The following is a 22,256-nucleotide window of genomic DNA, read 5'->3' as shown; positions in this document are numbered from 1 at the left end:
CCTCCATCCCTTTATTTTGAGCCTTTGTGTATCCTTGCATGTGAGATGGGTTTTCTGGATACCGCACACTGATGGGTTTTGGATTTTTATCCAATTTGCCAGTCTGTGTCTTTTGATTGGTGCATTTAGCCCATTTACATTTAGGGTTAATATTGTTATTTGTGAATTTGATACTGCCATTTTGATGCTAGCTGGCTGTTTTGCCTGTTATTTGATGTAGATTCTTCATTGTGTTGATGCTCTTTAGCATTTAGTGTGTTTTTGAAATTGCTGGTACTAGTTGTTTGTTTCTATGTGTAGTGCCTCTTTCAGGATCTCTTGTAAAGCAGGCCTGGTGGGGACAAAATCTCTGAGTATTTGCTCGTTCGCAAAGGATTTTATTTTTCCTTCACTTATGAAGCTTAGTTTGGCTGGATATGAAATTCTGGGTGTAAAGTTCTATTCTTTAAGGATGTTGAATATTGGTCCCCACTCTCTTCTGGCTTGTAGTGTTTCTGCCAAGAGATCTGCTGTGAGTCTGATGGGTTTCCCTTTGTGGGTGACCCGACCTTGCTCTCTGGCTGCTCTTAGTATTTTCTTCTTTATTTTAACTCTGGTGAATCTGACGATTATGTGCCTTGGGGTTGCTCTTCTTGTGGAATATCTTTGTGGTGTTCTCTGTATTTCCTGGATTTGAGTGTTGGCCTGCCTTGCTAGGTTGGGGAAATTTTCCTGGATAATATTCTGAAGAGTATTTTTCAGCTTGAATTTGTTCTCTTCGTGACATTCTGGTATACCTATCAAACGTAGGTTAGGTCTCTTCACATAGTTCCACATTTCTTGGAGACTTTGTTCATTCCTTTTTGCACTTTTTTTTCTAATCTTGGTTTCTCGTTTTATTTCATTGAGTTGATCTTCGACTTCTGATATTCTTTCTTTTGCTTGGTCAATTCGGCTGTTGAAACTTGTGCATGCTTCACGAAGTTCTTGTGTTGTGTTTTTCAGCTCTTTCAATTCATTCATATTCCTCTCTAAGTTATCCATTCTTGTTATCATTTCCTTGAATTTTTTTTCAAATCTTCTTTCAAGGTTCTTAGTTTCTTTGCATTGATTTAGAACATGTTCTTTTAGCTTACAGAAGTTTCTCATTACCCACTTTCTGAAGTCTAATTCCGTCATTTCGTCACAGTCATTCTTTATCCAGCTTCGTTCCCTTGCTGGTGGGGAGTTTTGGTGCTTTGTAGGAGGCGAGGTGTTCTGGTTTCAGGTGTTTTCCTCCTTTTTGCGCTGATTTTTTCCCATCTTTGTGGATTTTATTTACCTGTCATCTGAGTGTTTGCTGACTTTTTGATTGGGTCTTTGAGTAGACACCCAGATTGTTGATGATGAAGTATTTCTGTTACTTGGTTTTCCTTCTACCTGTCTAGCCCCTCTGCTGTACAACTGCTGAGGTCCACTCCAGGACCTGCTTTTCTGGGTACACCTGTAGCAGCTGCAGAACAATGAGGGATGCTCCAGTTTCTTCTTCTGCTATCTTTGTCTCAGATTGATGCCCACCAAATGTCAGTTTGATCAGTTCTTTTTGAGGTGACTCTTTGGATATACAGTGGTCAGGGAGCTGCTTGAGGGGATAGTCTCTACTTTATAGGAGCTGAAGTGCTGAGCTGTGAGCTTTGTTATTCATTCAGGGCTGTTAGGCAGGTACATTTAAGTCTGCTGCAGCAGAACTCATAAAACCCCTTTTTTTCCTCAGATGCTCTGTCTCAGGGAGTTAGAGCTTTCTTTATGAGTGTCTGTTGCACTGTCATGCCCAGCTAGGAGGCAGTCTAGTCACTATTTGCCTGCCGAGGCTCCACCCTGCTGGCATGGTGTCTGCTCTGTTGCTGCGGGCTCTGCCCTGAAGCCGCAGTCTCTGCCCTGCTGTCATGGGCTCTGCCTTGCGGCGAAGTCTCTCTGTTATGGTGGGTTGCCTTGGCAACAGCAGGCTGCGTCAGCAATGGGAGTGTACCTCAGTAGGGGTGGATTGCCTCAGTAATGGTGGATGCCCATCCCCCACCGAGCTTCACTGTCCTTGGTTCAGCTGTGCCAGCAGTGAAACTCTCCACTTGGAGCATTTCGAATCGCCATTTTCTTTGTCCCTGTGGGGGTGAAACCCACAGAGCCTGCTCACCTGGCTCCCTGCCTCAGAGTGCCTTTTTTTTTCTTTTTTTTAAGTTGAACAGTTGGCTCTCTCCCAGGTGTTTCAGTTGCCTGCTGTTATGGCACCAGGATCTGTGTGATTTCCCATGCAGCGACCCACTGTGCTGGCTCAAACACTGCTTCCCAGGAGTCTCCTGGTCTGGCTCACTGTCCAAGTCCCATTTAATCAGATGGATATGCTAATATGCCCTTCCAAATCTCAGATTGCCAGTTTAACAGGGCACCCAAACCAGTGTGTTTTGGGCGGAGTGTTGCAGTGTTTCTGCGCTGCATCGCCGGCCAAAGCAGCTGCACCAGCCAAAACAGCTGCACTGGCATCCTGTGTCTCTCCTACACCTGGGAATTTCCCTGTTCTGCGGGCAACAAAGATTTGTCTGGAAATGCTGCTTTGACTCACCCTCTGCGCATTCACTGAGAGCTGCAATCCTGAGTTGTTCTTTCTGTGCCATTTTGAATCCCATTCCCAGGAATAAATGTTACTCGATCATGTTGTATAATTCTTCTATGATGCTGTTGAATTCTCATTAGCATTTTCTTGAGCACTTTTGCCTCTGTATTGATCGGGAATAGTGGTGTGTTTTCTTCTGCTGCTTTGTTTGTCTTTGGTATCAGTAATGCTCACCTCACATAATAAGTTTAGAGGTATTCTTTCCTTAGTATTTTGGAAGAAGATGAGCAGGATTGATATTGGTTCTGTAGATGTTTGGTACAAGTCACCCATGAAGCCATCTGTTCTTGTACTTTCTTGTCAAGTTTTTGGTCACTGATTCATCTTCTATTTCATTTATTTCTGTTCTAACCTTTAGTATTTCCTTCCTTCTCCTAGCTTTGGGTTTAGGCTGTTCTTCTCTTTCTAATAATTTAAGGTACAAAGTTTGGATTGTGGTTTGAGAGCTTTTCATTTTTTTTCTATCTGAGAGAGGGTCTTGCCACTTGCTGAGTTAGTCTCAAACTCCTGGGTTCAAGCAATCTCCTGGCCTCAGCTTTCCAAGTAGGTGGGATTATAGAACAGTGTCACCAAGCCTGGCTGCTGCTGCCTTTTTTTTGTTTTTGGGGGTGGGTAAATGGAGTCTAGCTGTGTCTCCCAGGCTGGAGTGTAGTGGTACAATCTTGGCTCACTGCAACCTCCTTCTCATGGGTTCAAGCCTCAGCCTCCAAAGTAGCTGAGATTACAGGTGCTTGCCACCATGCCTGGCTAATTTTATGTTTTTAGTAGAGATGGGGTTTTTCCATGTTAGCCAGGCTGGTCTTAAACTCCTGACATCAGGTTATCTGCCTGTTTCAGCCCCCCAAAGTGCTGAAATTACAGATTTGAGCCACCACCTCCAGCAAGCTTTTTTTATATGTAAGCATTACAGCTATAAATTTCCCTCATAGCACTGCTTTTGCTGCATTCCATAAGATCTGATACATTGTTTTGTCTCAAAATACTTTATAATTTTCCTTATTATTTTTCTTTGATTCATAGTTTTTTAGTATGTTGTTGAGTTCCCATAGATTTGTGAATATTCCAGTTTTCCTTCTGCTGTTATTACTTTAGTCCTTTAAAATGAATTAAATCTTGCTTTCAGGCCTAATATATAATCTTTCCCAGAGAACATTCTACATGTACTTTGAAGAATGTGTATTCTTCTGCTGGGTTAACTCATCTGTATATATCTGGTAGGTCCAAATCTTCTATAGTATCATTCAAGCTCTCTGTTTCCTTCTTGATCTTCTCTCTGGGTGTTGTATTTATTATTGAAAGGTAGTCATTGGGCCAGGCACAGAGGCTCATGCCTGTAATCCCAGCACTTTGGGAGGCCAAGGTGGGTGGATCACTTGAGGTCAGGAGTTCAAGATCAGCCTGGCCAACGTGGTGAATCCCTGTTACTACTAAAAATAGCTGGGCATGGTGGCATACACCTGTAATCTCAGCTACTCTGAGGCTGAGGCACGGGAATCACTTGAATTCAGGAGGTTGCAGCTGCACTCCAGCCTGGGAAACAAAGATTCTGGGGGGGAAAAAAAGTGAGCTGTTGAAGTTTTCTACACTTTTCATAGAACTATCTGTTTCTCCTTTCATTCTGTCAGTGTTTGCATCATATATTTAGGAGCTCTGAGGTGCATTGCATGTACCTTTATAACTATTGCATCTTTTTGGTGAATGGACCGTTATCTCTTACAACAGCTTTTGACCTTAAGTCTATTTAGTCTGAGATTAATCCAGCTCCTCTTCTTTTTTTCAGTTACCATTTCCATGAAGTATCTTTTTTCATCCTATGTGTAAGTCTCTTACTGTCTTTAGATGGTGGAAATAATTTGCATTTTTAAAGATTATCATCTGATGAAACTCAATAGCCTGGTGGGTGACTGTGTCATGAGGCCCACAGCCAGGGACTAAGGTTGCAGTTCCTCTGGGAGGCCTCCAGCACACCATTTACAGGACCTCCTTGTGCCACTCTGTGGATTGTTTTCTGCTTGGATTATGGTTTCTCTCTCATTTCCTTCCTTCTGCCTTCCTTTGTGTTTGATTTTTTTGTGTGACACACTTAGAATGCCTTCTCACTTCCTTCTGTGTACATTCTGTAGGTATTTTCTTTGTAATTACCATGAGGAGTATATCCTGAAATTATAGCAATTTATTTTTTTAATTTACTTATTTTGAGACGGAGTTTCGCTCTTGTTACCCAGGCTGGAGTGCAATGGCACGATCTCGGCTCACTGCAACCTCCGCCTCCTGGGTTCAGGCAATTCTCCTGCCTCAGCCTCCTGAGTAGCTGGGATTACAGGCATGCGCCACCATGCCCAGCTAATTTTTTGTATTTTTAGTAGAGACAGGTTTTCACCATGTTGACCAGGAAGGTCTCCATCTCTTGACCTCGTGATCCACCCGCCTCAGCCTCCCAATGTGCTGGAATTACAGGAGTGAGCCACCGCACCTAGCCCTTGATTTTAAACTAGTAAGTTCAATTACATATTAATACTCTATTCCTTGACAGCTCTGCCCCGTCTTATGTTGTTGATGTTACAAAGTATATCTATATTTTAGAGAGAGAGTCTCACTCTGTCACCCAGGCTGGAGTGCAGTGTCACTGTCATAGCTCATTGTAACCTGAAGCCCCTGGACTGAAGTGATTCTCCATAGCTGAGACTACAGGTGCACCCCACCATGCCTAATTTTTAAAAATAAATTACATATTTAACATTGGCTTATGGTTACACATCTCTTTTAAATCCAATAAAATAATTAAAATCAGAGATGTGAATCAAAATTCCAATCATACAGGTCTTTATATGTGGCTTCAAATGTCCACCTATCATCTTTTTGTTTCGACTTACAGGACTCCCTTTAGCATTTCTTGCAGGAAAGTTCCCAATGTAATGAACTATCTCAGCTTTTGTTTATCTGAGAATGTCTTAATTTCTCTGGTCAGGTGCTAGGTGGAAGGATCACATGAGGTCAGGAGTTCGAGACCAGCCTGGCCAACATGGTGAAACCCTGTCTCTACTAAAAATACAAAAACATGGTGTGGATTCCTGTAATTCCAACTACTTGGAAGTACTTGGAGCACTTGGGAGGCCACTGTACTCCAGCCTGGAGGACAGAGCAAGACTCTATCTCAAAAAGATAATAAAAAGTATCATAATATTCTTTTTTTCTTTTGAGAGTTCGTAAGATGCCTTTATTTTGTAACTTACAAACACCTTTAAATTTGTCCTTTAAATTTAACTGTAATTGGTGACTGCTTTTCTTAAATACTTCACTGGTGTCCAAGAGAAGGGAATAATTTAGCCCTTGATTTAAAATAAATAAACCTGGCCAGACATGGTGGCTCACACCTGTAATTTCAGCACTTTGGGAGGCTGAGGCAGATGGATCATGAGGTTTGACTTTTGAGACCATCCTGGCTAACATGGTGCAACCCCATCTCCACTAAAAACACAAAAAAATTAGCAGGGCGTAGTGGTACATGCCTGTAATCCCAGATCCTCAGGAGGCTGAGGCAGGAGAATTGCGGGAACCCAGGAGGAGAAGGTTGCAGTGAACTGAGATTGCTCCACTGCACTTCAGTTTGGGCGACAGAGCAAGACTCGGTCTCAAACAAAAAAACCCTAAGAGGAAGACAGAGGACCTTAACTGCACATAATACTCCATTGTTACCCTGTGGCTATAAATCTTCTGAGTTGCCTGTCCTCCCAGATGTTCTCTTAATCGCTGTAGTAGCTGACAGTTTTGTATTTACACGATCAGAAGAATGAGTGCTTCTGCTTGATTCCAGATTCTCCAAGCTTCCCGTGGAGCCACCTCCTGTCTTGGCACTTCATGAGTCCAATGCTGCTTCCCTAGAGGATCTGGTTGGTAGACCGTGACCTCAATTCCTGCCTCTAAGCCTCACTTTTTTTCATCAGCCACCACGTTTTGGCACTAGAAGAGTGCTTTTAAGAGCACACTCATCAGTGGATGCTGAATTCACAACCTGGCCATTTGGATGTTAACTAATGCTTTATGCTGCGGAGTCCCTGCAACTCACCAACCCGTGCCAGAACTCACTGGAGCTCAGGTGTGTAGCACTACCTTGTTTCCCTATGGCTGGGAGTGAAAACATTGTTCATGCGTTTATTTCCCATTTTTTTACTTTAATGGTTCTGTTTTGTGAGAGAGGGTCTCACTCTGTCATGCAGCCAGGAGTGTTTTAGTTATGGCTCACTGCAGCCTTGACCTCCCGGGTTCAAGCCATCTCACCTCAGCCTCCCAAAGTGCTGGGAATACAAGCGGGAGCCACTGCACCTGGCCTACTTTTGAGCTTTGAGTTCTTTATGTATTCTAGAGATGAGTCTCTGGAGATGAGTCCTTGTCTGCTAGGTGATTTGTTAACGTTTTTTCCAATCTGTAGTAGCTTATCTTTCCATCCTCCTAATTGAGTCTTTCAGGAAGCAAAAATGTGGTCTCCCTTGCAGATACTCTGCCCCATCGCAGGAAAGAAGACAGAGACAGTATGTAAATGAACATGTGAATGTGTCCCTTGAGTAAGTGTCCATTTGTGGTAAAGAGATCTCTAGACAGATCAGTGCTGAGAGGTTATTTCATTAAGTAATAGTTGAGCTGGATAGAAACTCTAGCTGCATGCTTACTTTCTCTTACTCCACTGTCTTCTGTTGCTGCTGGTGGAAAAGCAATTGTCAACATGTTCTTCCTTCTTTCCACCCTCCTCAGGAGCTTTTAGGACCTGTTCTTTGTCTTTTCTGCAATTCTGTTTTGATGGGTCTAGGTAGCTGGGATTAAAAGCACACACCACCACTCCTGGCTAATTTTTGTGTTTTTAGTAGAGATGGGTTTTCACCATGTTGGCCAGGTTGGTCTCCAACTCCTGACCTTAGGTGATCCACTCATCTTGGCCTCCCAAGTGCTGGGATTACAGGGATGAGCCACCACACCCGGCCTGGAATTTCTTTGAGACATGTTGGATCCTCTTGTTTCATCCTCCTTTTGTCGTATTTTCCAGTTGATTAAATTTTAAATGTCTATGAATGGTAGCCAGTAATTCTGGCATCTGTGGCTCTCGGAAGTCCACTCCTCTTGTTGATACTGACCTCTATGTCCTTTTAGTGGGGCTTTGGCTGTGGCAATCATATGCAGCACTGGCTAAAGAATCTCAGGGTAGCTAGTGTTAGAACTGAATTAGAGGTCCGCCCTGGTAGTGGGGACAAACTCTTACACATTTGCTCACAGAAGTCATCTTCTCTGTTGATGATGATTTTTGCAGTATAAGAGCAGAGGGAAAACAGGGGCTGAGCATTTTCTCTAAATGGGAGTGGACATTCAAATCCCTAGTGAGGCTGGGCATGGTGGCTCAAGCCTGTCATTCCAGCACTTTGGGAGGCCGAGGCAGGTGGATAACCATAGGTCAGGAATTCATGACCAGCCTGGCCAACACCGCAAAACACCATGTCTGCAAGAATACCTGACTGTATTTTTGGGAGGCTGAGGCAGGAGTATTGCTTAAACCTGTGAGGTGGAAATTGAAATGAGGCAAAATTGTGCCACTACACTCCAGCCTGGACAGTTCATAAATAAGAGATATAATTGACTCACAGTTCTACATGCTGTACAAGCACAGCCCCAGCATCTGTTTGGCTTCTGGTGAGGCCCTGGGAAGCTTACAATTATGGCAGAAACAGGAGGGGGTACAAAGAGAGAGAGGAGGTACCAGGCTCTTTATAAACAAACTGCTCTCATGTGAACTAATAAAGCAAGAACTCATGCTTCACCAAACAGAGGGTGCTAAGCCATCCATGAGGGATGTACCCCCTCTAACAAACATGAGATTTGGAGGGGACACACATCCAAGCTGTGTCAGGCTGTAAATGTTTTGTTTTGACTCTTAGCTCCTTGAATGACAATTATTTGTCCTCCCTGGCAAGAGAGAGAGATGGGTTTTCACTCTGGCTGGAAGGCAGAGTGCCAGCTGGTGGGGGCAGCTTACCACACTGTGGAGGAGGGGCCAGGGACACGAAGCTACGGGCACACAGGTGGATGTAGGCGGCCACCAGAGTGCAGGCAGGCTGGAGCTCCCGGGTTCCACAGGTGTCCTGCACACACAGGCTAAGGAATGGTACAGGCTCCACCTGAAGTCAGGGCCACCCAGTCACTGTCTCTAGCCTAGGCCTCTCCTCCATGCCACTTCCCAGAGTAGATTGGGGAAAGGGCTTTCTGTGCCCCAGGGGCCAGGCTCACACTCACCACCCAGAAGCAGTTCCCCAAGCTGGAGCGGGGGTCCTGGAAGAAGGCTGGGCAGGCAGGCCTCTGTCCTGGGCAGGCCTGCTGAGTCTTCTCGGTGGCCCTACAGTCACCATCCACCTGACAGGACAGACACAAAACTCAGGCCTCCCGCTGGACCATGTGGCTCCCCCACATACATCGGCCTCAGCAGGAGACTCCCCCCAACCCTGGGCCTGCAAAGACCTCTGCAGAGCCAGCAGGCCACTTGCCTCTCCTGGGACTCTGCAGTGAGCAGCCGTAAAGAACCTCAGCCAGAGGGAGGAAGGGCAGGTGCACCTGCTCACCTGCCAGGCCAGGCTGAGCTCCTCCAGGCTGTGGACCACAAAGCTGTCCAGCAACATCAGATCATTGCCTGCTTCATTGTCGTTGGTGCCCAGAAGGCCAGCAGATATGCCTGTGGGGAGCAGGGAAGCTGAGGAGGTCCTGAGAGCCCGTGATCCTCCCGCAGGGGACCTGTATGAGAGACGAGCCTGAGGCACACAGAAGATTGGTAGAATCCCTACACCCTGGACTCCCAGAGCCCAGAGCTCTGGCTCCAAACCCTCATCACAAGAGGGAGAGAAAGCACAGGGACTGAGGACAGTGTGTGTCCCCCCATTCCCTCTCCATGTGCTCCGCTTGAGTGGCCGGAATCCAGGCCTCCCCTTTGTGTTCCTTGGCAAATGGACCACTGAAAGGCCAACTCCACCTTGGAGCCACAGATTCTAGGGATGTGGGCCTCGGTGCCATCATCTCAACCACAGTGGCCACCTGTAGCCCGGGGACCTGTTGCACTGGAAGCTGAGAATGGTGCATCCTGAAGAGGCTTTTTGAGGTAGGGCCAATCCTCCTGGGGCCCAGACTCACTTTGGTGCCAGAGGCCCAGAGTCAGGCTGCAGAGGCCGGTGGGCATGTCATAGGAGATAGAGACCCCCTCCTCACTGGCCAGCTCAATCCTGGGGATGTCCCTCCTTTTCATGGCAAGAGGCAGCTGGAGGTCTGGACAGCTCTCCACTGGCAGGGAGGAGTTGTACAGCCTGTAGGCCTGTGGACCAAAGTGGGTGGGCAGGAGGGCTGACCCACAGCCAGGGGACAAGCTCGAAAGAGACATCTCCCCAGGCAAACTGCCACAGGCACAGGTCTCCGGGAGAAACTCGGGCCTCTCCTCCTCACCTGCAGGCTGGGGTAGAAGATGAAGTCAGGTGGTTCAGCTCCACAGTCAGGGCCATGAGCCCCAAGCCTGTCTGACTCAGCATCAGGGAGAATGTGTAGTGAGCAGTGTCTTGGGCCGGGAGGATGCTGCCACACTGGACGCTGAGGTCCCACACCCAGCTGTCAAAAGTCACCACATGCTAGGCTTGGGCCACTAGGGCATAAACTTGGGAGAAGCAGCCCCAAAGGTAGCGTGAGTGGAGCCAGCTCCACCTACCGCAGTGGGAGCCCAATGCCTGCTGGGCACCTCAATGCCTACAGTCCCGGCTTAGCCTGCCCTGAGGCCAGGAGTCCCCCTCCTCTAGTGCAGCAGCCAGAAAACCAGCGATCCCTCACCTGCTTCAGAATGACATGAGCTGAAGGGCTTCGGCCGAATTCAGCCCTAACAAGAAATGTAGTCCCCAGACCCGCTACAAAATTGCTGTGCTAAGTGACAAAGCCTGGCTCAGAGGCCACATAGTCATACTTCTGTTTACATTAAATGTCCAATGCAGGCACAGCCATGGACACAGTAGGCAGACTGGTAGCTGCAGGATTTCATTTTAGGATGATAAAAATGTTTTAAAATCTATTGTGGTGAGGCATGCACAACTCTGAATAAACTAGAAGCCACTGAATCGTGCATTTAAAATTCACACATCGGCCAGGCACAGTAGCACTAAGCCATCCCAGCACTTTGAGGGGCTGAGGCAGGAGGATCACTTGAACCCAGGAGGTCAAGGGTGCAGGGAGCCGAGACCCCACCATTGTACTCCAACCATGACAACAGAGTGAGATCTAGTCTCAAAAAAAATCATGCAGATCATTTATTTAATCTCAAGGAAGCTACTGTGTTGGGGGGGGCGGAAAACTGACTGTTTAAGTGGATGGCCAATGGCTCCCTCAAACATGACAGCAGGATCTTGCAGACCTGCCCTGTTCAGGGTAGGAAAGAGATGGCCTGCGAGAAGCAGGTCTGACCAGTCCAGCCAGCGTGGCCCCTGAGCTGTGCCTTGGGGGTGCTCGTGCCCATGGCGGGAAAGCACCATCCATTGTGCACAGCCAGACACTTGATGGCCAGGGCCAGCATCCCGAGGGAGGCACTACCACCCCGTGGTCAGCTGTCAGAACTGAGGGGCACAGAGAAGCCGATGGTCACACACACAGAACTTGAAGACCAGGCTGTTTTCTACAAAATCAGCGTGCTGCTTAGACCTGACTACACCCAAGCTTCTAGGGAGCTGTAGGCCTCCGTGTGAGTCCCACACAGATAAACTGCTTTTTGCCAAGCCTGGGTACCGTGGCTCCCCCATGGACATGAGGGGCTCCCTCATGCATTAAGAATGTACATGCCCCTTACTTATGTGAGTGAGCCACGTGGTTACCTGCGTTTCACAGTAGAGGAAGCTGAGTCCACAGAGGTTAGCAGACTCACCTGAGCCACATGCAAGCTCCCCAGGAGCCCAGAGCTGGTCATCCCAGCACTGCCCTTGTCTGCACTGCTGGGCCAGGCCTTATAATCTGGAGAAAAGCAGGATGTGCAGCCTCAGCCCTAGTCCCATAGGATCTTGGGAAGTCCAATAAGCTTTGGACCTGGCACTGTGATGCCATGAGCCTCTGCAAGTTTCCCTGTGCCTTCACGGTACCTGCCCATGCACGGCCCTGCTGCTGTGCCCACAGGGCAGGGGGCTCCCAGGGAGGAGGGTGGCACAGCTTGGGGCAGGACTCGCACTCCCAGAGACCCTGCAGCAGGCAGCATCTGAGCTGGTAGAACTCGGCCAGCATGTTGGCCCTGGACAGCTCTCGGAGCAGCCGCAGCAGCTTCTACTCCACCAGGTAGCTGGTCACCTGGACCATGTCTGGGGGCTCATGCCCCCGAGGTGGCAGTGGCAACGTTGCCACCACTGAGTAGTTCCTAGAGGGAACACACAGGACAAGTCGCTATGCCTAGCCGAGCCTTGCTGCTTTTGGCGGCAGAAGGTTCATAGGTCTGCAGGAAGTGCTCTGGCATGGAGAGCATTGGGATGTCTCTCGGGGAGGGGCAGTCCTTGATGTCATGTCTGATCTGCCCCCTGGGTCTTGGGCAGCATGGGCCTGTGTGTGTGGACGCCAAGGATAGGAGCTGGAAGGTGTAGGAAATTTTGTTGTTTTCAGACAGAATCTCATTCTGTTTCCCAAGCTCGGGTATAGTGGTATGATCTGGACTCCCTGCGACCTCTGCCTTCTGCGTTTAAACGATTCTCCTGTCTCAGCCTCCATGCCTGGCTAATTTTTGAATTTTTAGTAGAGTCGGGGTTTCACCATGTTGGCCAGGCTGGTCTCGAACTCCTGACCTCAAGTGATATGCCCAAAGTGCTGAGATTAAGGGCATGAGCCAGTGTGCCTGACCAACAGGCCTAGGAAATTTCTATAGTCGACGGGGGGGACTGAAACTTTCTCAATATGTAGAGTAGGTCAAGCCTGTGAGATCTCAATAATCAGGGAGATCTTGGCTCACGTCGGGGTGGAGTGGGAAGAGGAACACTGCACAATCGTTGTAGATGGGCCGGTGAGGGGGATGAACAGGTGGACTCACTTACCTTTTAGGGAGCACAGAGGTCCTGCAGCTGGGGGCAGGAAGCAACTTCAACACCCTCGCTGCCAGTTGAATCCATTTTTTGGCACCCCCACCGGATCCCACTCACCAGGTAAGCGAATAACCAGGCAGGTAATTCTTCAACCAAGCCAAAGCCACGCCCTGGGAGCTCTTCCCTTCCTCAGCCTACATTCTGACCGCAAGGTGGCAGGAGCAGGAACTTGTGTTACATGGAGACTTTTCCCCATGATGTGGGTTTAGTTCCTATTCTACAGCTGGGGAAACTGAGGCAAACAGAGACGATGCAGAGGAATCTCAGTAAGAGGCAGAGCCAGAGTTCAGATGCTCTGCAAGGCCACCAGCATGGAAGAAGGGGTGGCCCCCTTGCCTGGAGCCCCTTTGCCTGTGCCTCATGGCTGTGAGGGAAAAGGATACTGGGTCCCCAGGCCCCTGCTCTCGGCTGGGTTCCCCACTTCTATCCACCACCCCCATGTTCTCAACACAGGGACAGAAGGGGCCTTTTGAAGTGAAAGGGTGATCACGTCCTTCCTAGGTCACAGCAGAAGCCAGACTCCTCCCCTCACCACCCCCAGCCTTGGAACCTCCCAGTTGCATCAGCCCCATCACCTTGCTATTCAAACAGGCCAGGCAAGGTGGCTCATGCCCATAATCACAGCACCGGGTCTCTGGAGCCCAGGATTCGGAGACCAGCCTGGCTAATATAGTGAAACCCATCTCTACTAAACATACAAAAATTAGCCGGGTATGGTGGTGAATGCTTGTAATCCCAGCTACTTGGGAGGCTGAGGCAGGAGAATCACTTGAATTTGAGAGGCAGAAGTTGCAGTGAGCTGAGTTCACACCACAGCACTCCAGCCTGGGTGACAGAGCACGAGACTCCATCTCAAAAACAGGCCAAGCACATTCCTCTCCCAGGTCTCTGTGCAGTGGTGCCCACACTTGGAGCTCTGTTCCCATACTGGCCCCATGGCTCTTGCTCAAACTGTACCTTCTCCTCAAAGCTGGCCGTGGCCACACCATAGAATCCCCAGCCCACCAACTCAACAATGTTCCTTCTCCAGCATTTGCCACCTAATGTATGGCTCAGTGGTGGTAAATGATGGGCAGTGGGCCACACTCAGCCTGTGGTTGGCTTCTGCACAGCCTGCAAGAAAGAAGGGCTTTTATGTGTTTAAAAGATTACAAAACAGGTGAGTGGTGGCTCATGCCTGTAATCCCAATCCTTTGGAAGGCCAAAGGGGTTGCATCACTGAAGGTCAGGAGTTTGAGAGCAGCCTGGAGTGGCAAAACCCTGTCTCTATTAAAAATGAAAAAAATTAGCCAGGTGCAGTAGTGCACACACCTGTAGTCCCAGCAACTCAGAGGGCTGAGGCAGGAGAATCACTTGAACATAGGAAGCAGAGGTTGCAATGAGCTGAGATCACACCACTGAGACAGAGCGAGACTCCATCTGAAAAAAAAGATGATTACAAAAGAAGAGCAAGGAAATGTGACAGAGCAGAATGGCCTGCTTAAGAGGTGACTCTCAGGCTCTCTGCAGGGAGCAGTGCACACCCTGCTGTACATTTCTTGTGCTTTGTGTCTGTCTCTGAGTAAAGCTTCCTGAAGGCAGGGGTCAGCCTTGCCCACTGTGGTCCTCCGCAGCAGCTACTAAAATCCTGCCTGCACTGGGACCATGCTCACGAGGTCTCTGTGGAGTGAGGAAGAAACCCCAGCTTTCTCTCCTGTGAAATGGGGAGTGAAGAAGCCTTGGTGTAGAGCGGTCAGAGTAGTCAGTGAGTCAGAGCGTGTTGAAGCATTCAGCATTGCACCTGATATGTGGCAGGAATGCTGGATGTGCCACTCCCAACCCTGCATTATCTGGTTACGTGGTCATACAGGTCCAGCAGGGGTTTGCAGAGCCTTTTCAGTGCCCATGAGAACGTGGCCTAAACCCAGGACAGCATCTGGTGGGCCACCTGGAGAGGGAGGGGACAGTGAGAGCTGTCTTGGTCATCCTCAACTGCCAGCCATGTCCCCATCCTTGGTCTCACTCTCCAGCTCCAGGGTGACTTTCACAGCCCCCAGGGCTGTCCTGATGGGCCTGGGACCCCAGTTGCCTGGCATTCCCAGAACCCAGGGCTGTAGCCACCACATGGCCTCCTCTGCCCACTCGCACCACACCTCCTTCAGGGGCTGCAGCATCACTTCAAGGAAGGCGTTCTTCAGTGTGGCCAGGGACCCTACAATGGGCAGCCACCACCCATCATGAGTCCTCTGGGCAGCTCAGAGGCCCAGCCCAGGCCTCGAGGAGATAGGGCCTGTTCCTGGGATTAAGATGGTGGGTGGAGTGGGGGAAAAGGAATAGAGCAGAAGGCACTGAAGATTGCAGGTGAGTTGTTACAGCAGACCCAAGCCGCCTCTGCATGGCCTGCTCATAAGTTGTCTGGGAACTTGGATTGAGGGAGGGTTCGCCCGATCCTAGAAATGATATGAGGCTCTCTGCACCTGAACTGATTGTAAAAACGTGGTTTGTGCCAGACCCCTGCTTGCCTCGGAGTCTGACAGTGTGCTCTGAGCCAAGCAGCACCTGCCAATTAGGCAGCCCCGCTAAACACCCTGGGTGACATAGTGCTGGAACAGCCAAGTGCATCCTGTGAGAAGGTGCAGGGACTGGGAGAGGACACTGGGTGCTGGCCCTGGTTCCCCCTGGACTCCGCCCCAGCCCCCTACCCTGTGCTGACATTCCTGCCTCCTCTCACTGTAGTCAATGACAGCTGAGAACAGCACAGTGTTCTGTGCCGAGTCCTGGAGCACTCTTCCAAATTCACTGCCCTGTGGGTGGCCATGGGACTCTGGGACAGCAGAGGATGTGGAGGTGACATTCAATAGCCATTCAGAGGGATATCCACCCTGGAATTGGGCAAGGTCTTAGCCCCGGATGGTGGAGAGGCCAGAAGTTCCTGGTCCTGCCAGGAGGGCAGTTGGGGCAGCCGCTGTGAGCGTTTAACGACCACACGGCAGCAAAGAGCTCATAGTGGAACCCAAAAGAGACCGTGTGGCAGTGAGCTTCACAGAAACAAGGCTGTACACTCAAAGGAAAGCAGGAAGAAGACTGAAGAAACTGAGGCAGGAGGCATAAGGGATATTAGCTTGGAGACCTTATAAGAATAAGACAGAAGCCCATGAAAAAAAGAAGGTTGGGTCAGGCACGATGGCTCACACTTATAATCCCAGAACTTTGGGAGGCTGAGGCCCGTGGATCACGAGGTCAAGAGATCAAGACCATCCTGGCCAAGATGGCAAAACCCTAACTCTACTAAAAATAAAAAAATGAGCCAGGCATTGTGGTGCATGCCTGTAGTCCCAGCTACTTGGGAGGCTGAGGAAGGAGAATCGCTTGAATATGGGAGGCAGAGGATCCAGTGAGCTGAGATTGTGCCACTGCGCTCCAGCCTGGTGACACAGCGAGAGTCCATCTCAAAAAAAAAAAATAAATAAACCACCACCATTTTCAGGACTGGATGTAAAAAGGGAAAAAAATGTACAGGGTTAAATGCATGCTGTGGAAGAACCACCACCTGTTCATCTGCTGAGCACACCAACATTCCTCACTCAGCAAAAGGACCCGTACTCTGGGAAAAACTCAAAGCGAACTGCTGTTTCCAAAATGCCTTTTTTACGATTTGACATCTGTGTTTCCCAAGCCCTCCTTCCAGTCCTTGGCACTGTGACAAGCGTTTCTCACCCCTGGGGATGTGGGGCTGGAGATGCAAAAGGGAAAGTCACCAAGGCTGAGTTTCAGCTGCCTGCATCCTTACAGCAAGGGCCAGAGGGCCATGAGGAGTTCCCTAGCTCCCGCTGGCCACACTGGACTCACAGGGCACGGCTCTCCTGCTGTGACCGGGCTTACCTCCATGAAGTGATTGCTCACAGTGGGCCTCGAGTCATTCTTGAAGGTCTGGCTGTCACAGAGATGCCTTTTGTTGCTGCTCTTGTCCCAGTTCTTCCCATAGCTCACCTCCAGTTCAAGCTATTCTCCTGCCTCAGCCTCTGGGGAAGCTGGGATTATAGGCACCCGCCACTACGCCTGCCTAATTTTTGTATTTTTAGTAGAGATAGGGTTTCACCATGTTGGCCAGGCTGGTCTTGAACTCCTGATCTCATGATCCGCCCACCTCAGCCTCCCAAAGTGCTGGAATTACAAGCATGAACCACTGCGACTGGCCTTGTTTTGTTTTTTAATTTATTATTTGTTTATTTTAGGAATAAGATCTCACTCTGTTGCCCAGGCTGGAGTACAGTGGCACCATCTTGGCTCATTGCAGCCTCTACCTCCTGGGCTGAAGCAATTCTGGATGAATAGACATAAGACTGAGGCTGAAGTGCCAGCCCTGGATCCATTCCTAAATGGCTATGCTATTGGGAGCAAGTTCATCTCTTTGGGGATGAGCTCAAGGTACTCAGATCACCACTTGCCAGACTCTGGTGCTCTCTCTGGACATCCCACCTGGCCTGGGCACCCACCTTGTGGCTGAAGGCTGGGATCTGTGTGCAGTGGAGCTCATGGCCCAGCTCCAGTCTGTAGGCGCCATCTGAGTCGCTCTCTGTCTGCAGCTTCTGGCTGGTGCTGCACTGGTGTGCTGACTGCTTTGCCTGAACTGTGAGGATTGATAAAGGGACCTCTGCCCTCCTCTGCCAGGCAGCCCTCCACCAGCACTCCAAGAGGAGGAGGGCTCAGCCCAGCCTGGCCTCAGCCATGTACTCCCCGCCCTGTGCTCTGCTTCAACTGTCACTCCATTAGAACCTGTCCATGGGGAGGTCTTAAGAGATGGATAAATGTCCCCTCAACAGACACATCTTTTCTTTTTAATGAGCAGGGACTAAGTCCTACTCAGAGCCCACAGAATGACTAATGGAAAATCCTGTGGTGACAGCATATCTTAGCTCACAGAACCACAGCCACAGGAAATGGGGCAGGCCCTGCCACCTCCACCTGCCCCACAGCCAGGCACGCAGTGCCCTACCCAGGAGGCTGTACTGGATGCTCATGAAGTTGGTGCAGAGCCAGTCCCGCTGCTGCAGCAGGCCAAGGGCACGCAGCCCCACCAGCCCTGGCATGAATACCTTGGCATCCAGGGCAGCCACCCACCATCCATCCTCCTTTTTCCTTTCCAGCAGTACTGCAGGGACAGAGCAGGCAGTGAAAGGGTCAGCCCCCAGGGACCAACACCTCCAGCCCCAGGCAAAGAGGGGACTCGGGATACCTCAGGGGCCTTGGGTTGGGGGGCTCCTTGAAGAGTCAACACGTACCCTGCTCAGCAGCCCACAGACAGGCCTGATCATGGTTCACTGCAGCCTTGACCTCCCAGACTCAATCCATCCTGTTACCTCAGCCTCCCAAGTAGCTGATACTACAGACATGTGCCACCACCTTGGCTAATTTTTGTATATATGTGTGTTTGTGTGTGTGTGTGTGTGTATATATATATATATATATATATTTTTTTTTTTTTTTGTATAAACAGAGGTCTCACTGTGTTGTCCAGGCTGGTCTTGAACTCCTGGGCTCAAGCAATTCTCTTGCCTTGGGTTTCCAAAGTTCTGGGATTATAGGCATGGGACACTGTGCTTGGCTTAAGAATAAAGTAGAATGAGGCTGGGCACAGTGGTTCATGCCTGTAATCCCAGCACTTTGGGAGGCCAAGGCAGGCAGATTTCCTGAGGTCAGGAGTTCAAGACCAGCCTGGCCAACATAGTGAAACCCCGTCTCTACAAAAATACAAAAAAATAAATAAACAACAAGGTGTGGTGGTGGGCACCTGTAATCCCAGCTACTCAGGAGGCTTAGGCAGGAGAATCACTTGAACCCAGGAGGCAGAGGCTGTGGTGAGCCAAGATTACACCATTGCATCCAGTCCCAACAACACTGTGAGACTCTGTCTGAAAAAAAAAAAAAAAGTAGAATGAAACAAAATCCAATAGGACAGATGACAGAATTAATCACACGTCGTAAGTTGTAGGGTAAATTTCACCTTCTGAAGCTTCTGCAACACTGAAGGTCATCTAAAACACACAGGTGGAAATGGGCCAGCTGTTATGACTCCCAAACACCCACACGAGGTGGTCAACAGCCACTGCTCCAAGTGCCCCCAGCCCCAGCTCCTGTCCTTACCTTGGAATCTTTCAGAACACATAAGCAGCACACCCAGGCGTCACCACCCTGGCTCTGACACAGGGCCAGCACCTGCTCAGCCTGTGTGTGTGTTTTAAATGCCCCGTGTATTTTAGGTCAAAATGTTACATATGTTTCTTATCATGGGTGAAAATAAAAACTGCCCAAAATCTGCTATTTTAAGGTTTGTGGGGGCAGTTGGTTTTGGGAGGTTCTGGGGGCTCACACTGAGCCTGCGTCTGTCCTTAGATGAGATGTTGATATTGAGAGGCTGGGGTGATGAGGACCATCAGGAGACATTTGGCCCACATCCTAGCCTGGCCATGGAGGAGACAGGGCACAAGGGGTTTCATCTCCTACCTGTCACGTGGGACTGGTCACTCAGCAGATAGCTCAGCGATGCAGAGAGGCCAGCTTACTGCCCGCCTGCCATGTGAGGTTCCCTATAAAGATGACAGGGCTGCCCCCATCACCAGTTTCATCTCCAGCTGTGCCTGGAACCACTCAGCCTTGCCGACCATGGGTGACTGCAGGTCTCTAGCTCTGAAAAGGCTGTGGTGTCACCTGGAATGACAGGCTTGGCCAGCAAGCCCATCCATGATCACACAAGCTGGGACTGGAGAGAGGGCAAAAGACAGCCCAGCTAATGGATTTCTATGCCGATCCTTTCCCAATTTTTGGTTTTTCTTGAGACAGAGTCTCATTCTGTCACCCAGGCTGGAGTGCAGTGGCAGGATCCAGGTTCACTGCAAACTTCGCCTCCCGGGTTCAAAGGATTCTCCTGCCTCAGCCTCCCAGGTAGCTGGGATGACAGATGCACACCATAATGCCCATCTAATTTTTGTATTTTTAGTAGAGATGGGGTTTCACCATGTTGGCGAGGCTGGTCTCAAACTCCTGAGCCCAAGTGATTCACCCGCCTTGGCCTCCCAAGTGCTGAGATTACAGGTGTGAACCACTATGCGCATCCCTTCCCCAGTTTTTTAAACTCCGGATTTCTCAAAATAAGAAAACTGTGTTATAAACTCAGACATAAACCCAAAGGATTCCTCTTCTCTCCTTGACAACCCGCTCGTTGGATCCATCAGGAACTCAGTCGACCATCGCTGTGGAATGTGACTAGAGTCAACCCCATCTGCCACCTCTGCTGTACACCAGCTCCAGTCCTGGTTATCGAGCTTGCCTGACTGCAACATCCTCCTGGCTCTCCCAGCTCGCATTCTGCCACTGGCAACTGATATCCACGTGGTGACCAGACATGTCCAGTGATGGCGCACTAGCATTTCTTACAGTACAATCCAAAGTTTTTGAGGCCCATGAAGCCAGAACTTTGTTGGTCACTGGTACAGACACTTGCAGGTGGGCCACGGGGGCAGCTCACTACACTCCAAGGCTCCACATGGGAGATACTCTAGAAAAGCCATGAGCAACTACAAATATCATCTTTGATGGCCCTGCCAACCTGCAGGCACACCCCACACACCCCTCCGATAGCCACTAGCTAGTCAGTTCACCTAAAAGATGTCCAAACAATACTCGCTATTACCAGACCATCACTACTTAATGCTGTTTCCCTGATCCCCACCGACGTGTGTGCAGATGTGTGTATGAACATGTGTGCGTGTACAGATGTATCTGTACATGGATGTGTGTAGATGTGTATGTATACAGATATATGGAAATACACAGGTATGTGTGTATGAATGTGTGGATATGCATGTGTGTGTACAGTGATGTGTACATTGATGTGTCTATATGTAGACATGTGTATGAACGTGTGGGTATACAGACATGTGTGCAGATATATGTAAAGACGTGTGTATATATGTGGATGTGTGTATGTGAATGTATGTGTACAGATATGTCTACATGTGGATGTAGATGCTCGCAGCTCTTCCTGCTGACAGGCACATCCTAGCGCCATCTTTCTCCAGTGTGTATTAGAGGCTGCACGGTGGTGTCAGGGCTTCCTCAGGGTGCACGTGAACAGGGTGAGCCCAGAATTTCTCTCCCAAACCACAACACTTTGCAGTTAAAGAGAATACTAGTCACAAATGCATCAGGTCAGCAGGCATAAACTGGGGCTCTCCATGTAACCCAGGACCCCACCCACACACACCGGAATGGAGGGTGCCAAACAGAACACTTCCCACACCAACTTTAAATCCCACAAACTTTAAGGTTGAACCCAAGCCTCAAACCCCTGGGCCCAGGGATTTGAGGTTGAACCCAAGCTCTGGCACTTTGTATTCATGAGACAAATTGAACCCAAGCTCTGGAATTTTGTATTCATGAGCTCATCGGCTTCAGTTTCCTCATCTTGTATGGGGTTACAAAGAGGACTTGAAGAAGGGACCTCCTGTCTGCTGGAACAGGCTCCAGAATGTCAGAGCACCAACTGTTACTGTAATTGTGATGAGTCTGCAGTGGATGGAACTAGAATTTCTCCAAAGACAAATAAACATTTCCAGGCTTCAGACAGCTATACAGGGAGTGGCAGGAAGTCCGAGGGGAGGTACAGGCAATCTGTGCTTGCACATTTAGCAAACAACAAGACGTGCAAGGACCCCTGGGAGTTCTGGAAATGAGGCAGAAGTCTCAACCATCAGACAGGTGAGGCTTTAGGAGGAAGACAGCTCTCCCCTATCATGGGTCTTCTGGAAGTGGAGAGGGTATTTATGCAGCAAGACATTCAGCCCGGCTTCAGACGCTCCACTCCGTCCCTCTGAGAAGACACAGGAAACTGAGGCAGAATCAAGTGATCCACTGCTGAACATGCCCAGTGATCATGCCTGGTGGGGTCAAGTCTAAAGCTGCTATTTGTACCCTGGCTGGAGTGCAGTGGTGCGATCTCAACTTACTGCAACCTCCACCTTCCAGATTCAAGCAAGTCACCTGCCTCAGCCTCCTGAGAAGCTGGGCCTATGGGCGTGCACCACCACACCCAGGTAAGTTTTGTATTTTTAGTAGAGACAGGGTTTCACCTTCTTGGCCAGCCTGGTCCCAAATTCCTGACCTCATATGATCCTCCCGCCTCACCTCCCAACATATTTACACTTTTTGAAGTCACCGATCTACTTGAAAAGGGGATGGAAGTTTTAAATCTTCTCCCCAGGATGGAGGAGACAGACACAAAACTTCAACACAATGACAAGGGCTTCAAGTGACTAAGTTCCATCCAGGTACTCTTGGGTAAGAACCCATGAAAAGCACCTACTAAGATAAAAATGAGCCTGGACAACATAGTAAGACCCATCTCCACAAAAAAGGAAAAAAAAAATGAAAAAATGGAAGGGCATGGTGGCACAGGCCTTAGTCCCAGCTACTTGGGAGGCTGAGGCAAGAGGATCGCTTGGGCCCAGGGGTTCAAGGCTGCAGTGATTTAGGATTATGCC

At 49.3% G+C, this 22,256-nt stretch overlaps 1 long non-coding RNA gene across 2 annotated transcripts in view; it reads left to right on the top strand.

Annotated features, from left to right (window-relative positions):
* LOC103791097 (uncharacterized) overlaps positions 1-20,468 on the top strand; it is a 101,602-nt gene extending 81,134 nt beyond the window's left edge. The window contains exons 1-4 of one of the 2 annotated variants that reach the window (XR_008474300.2): positions 117-5,120; positions 6,441-6,722; positions 12,698-12,798; positions 16,953-20,468. This is a non-coding gene — a long non-coding RNA (uncharacterized LOC103791097). Of the gene's footprint in view, positions 1-116; positions 5,121-6,440; positions 6,723-12,697; positions 12,799-16,952 lie in introns of those variants that run through there. The other variant, XR_013521681.1, reaches the window with a different exon arrangement.
* Positions 20,469-22,256: the final 1,788 nt, after the last annotated feature.

Source organism: Callithrix jacchus, chromosome 8 (genome assembly GCF_049354715.1).
Source record: "Callithrix jacchus isolate 240 chromosome 8, calJac240_pri, whole genome shotgun sequence".
NCBI classification, from domain to species: domain Eukaryota; kingdom Metazoa; phylum Chordata; class Mammalia; order Primates; family Cebidae; genus Callithrix; species Callithrix jacchus.
Note: the sequence above shows the minus strand (reverse complement) of the source record. Positions and strands in the feature narration are given on the sequence as shown.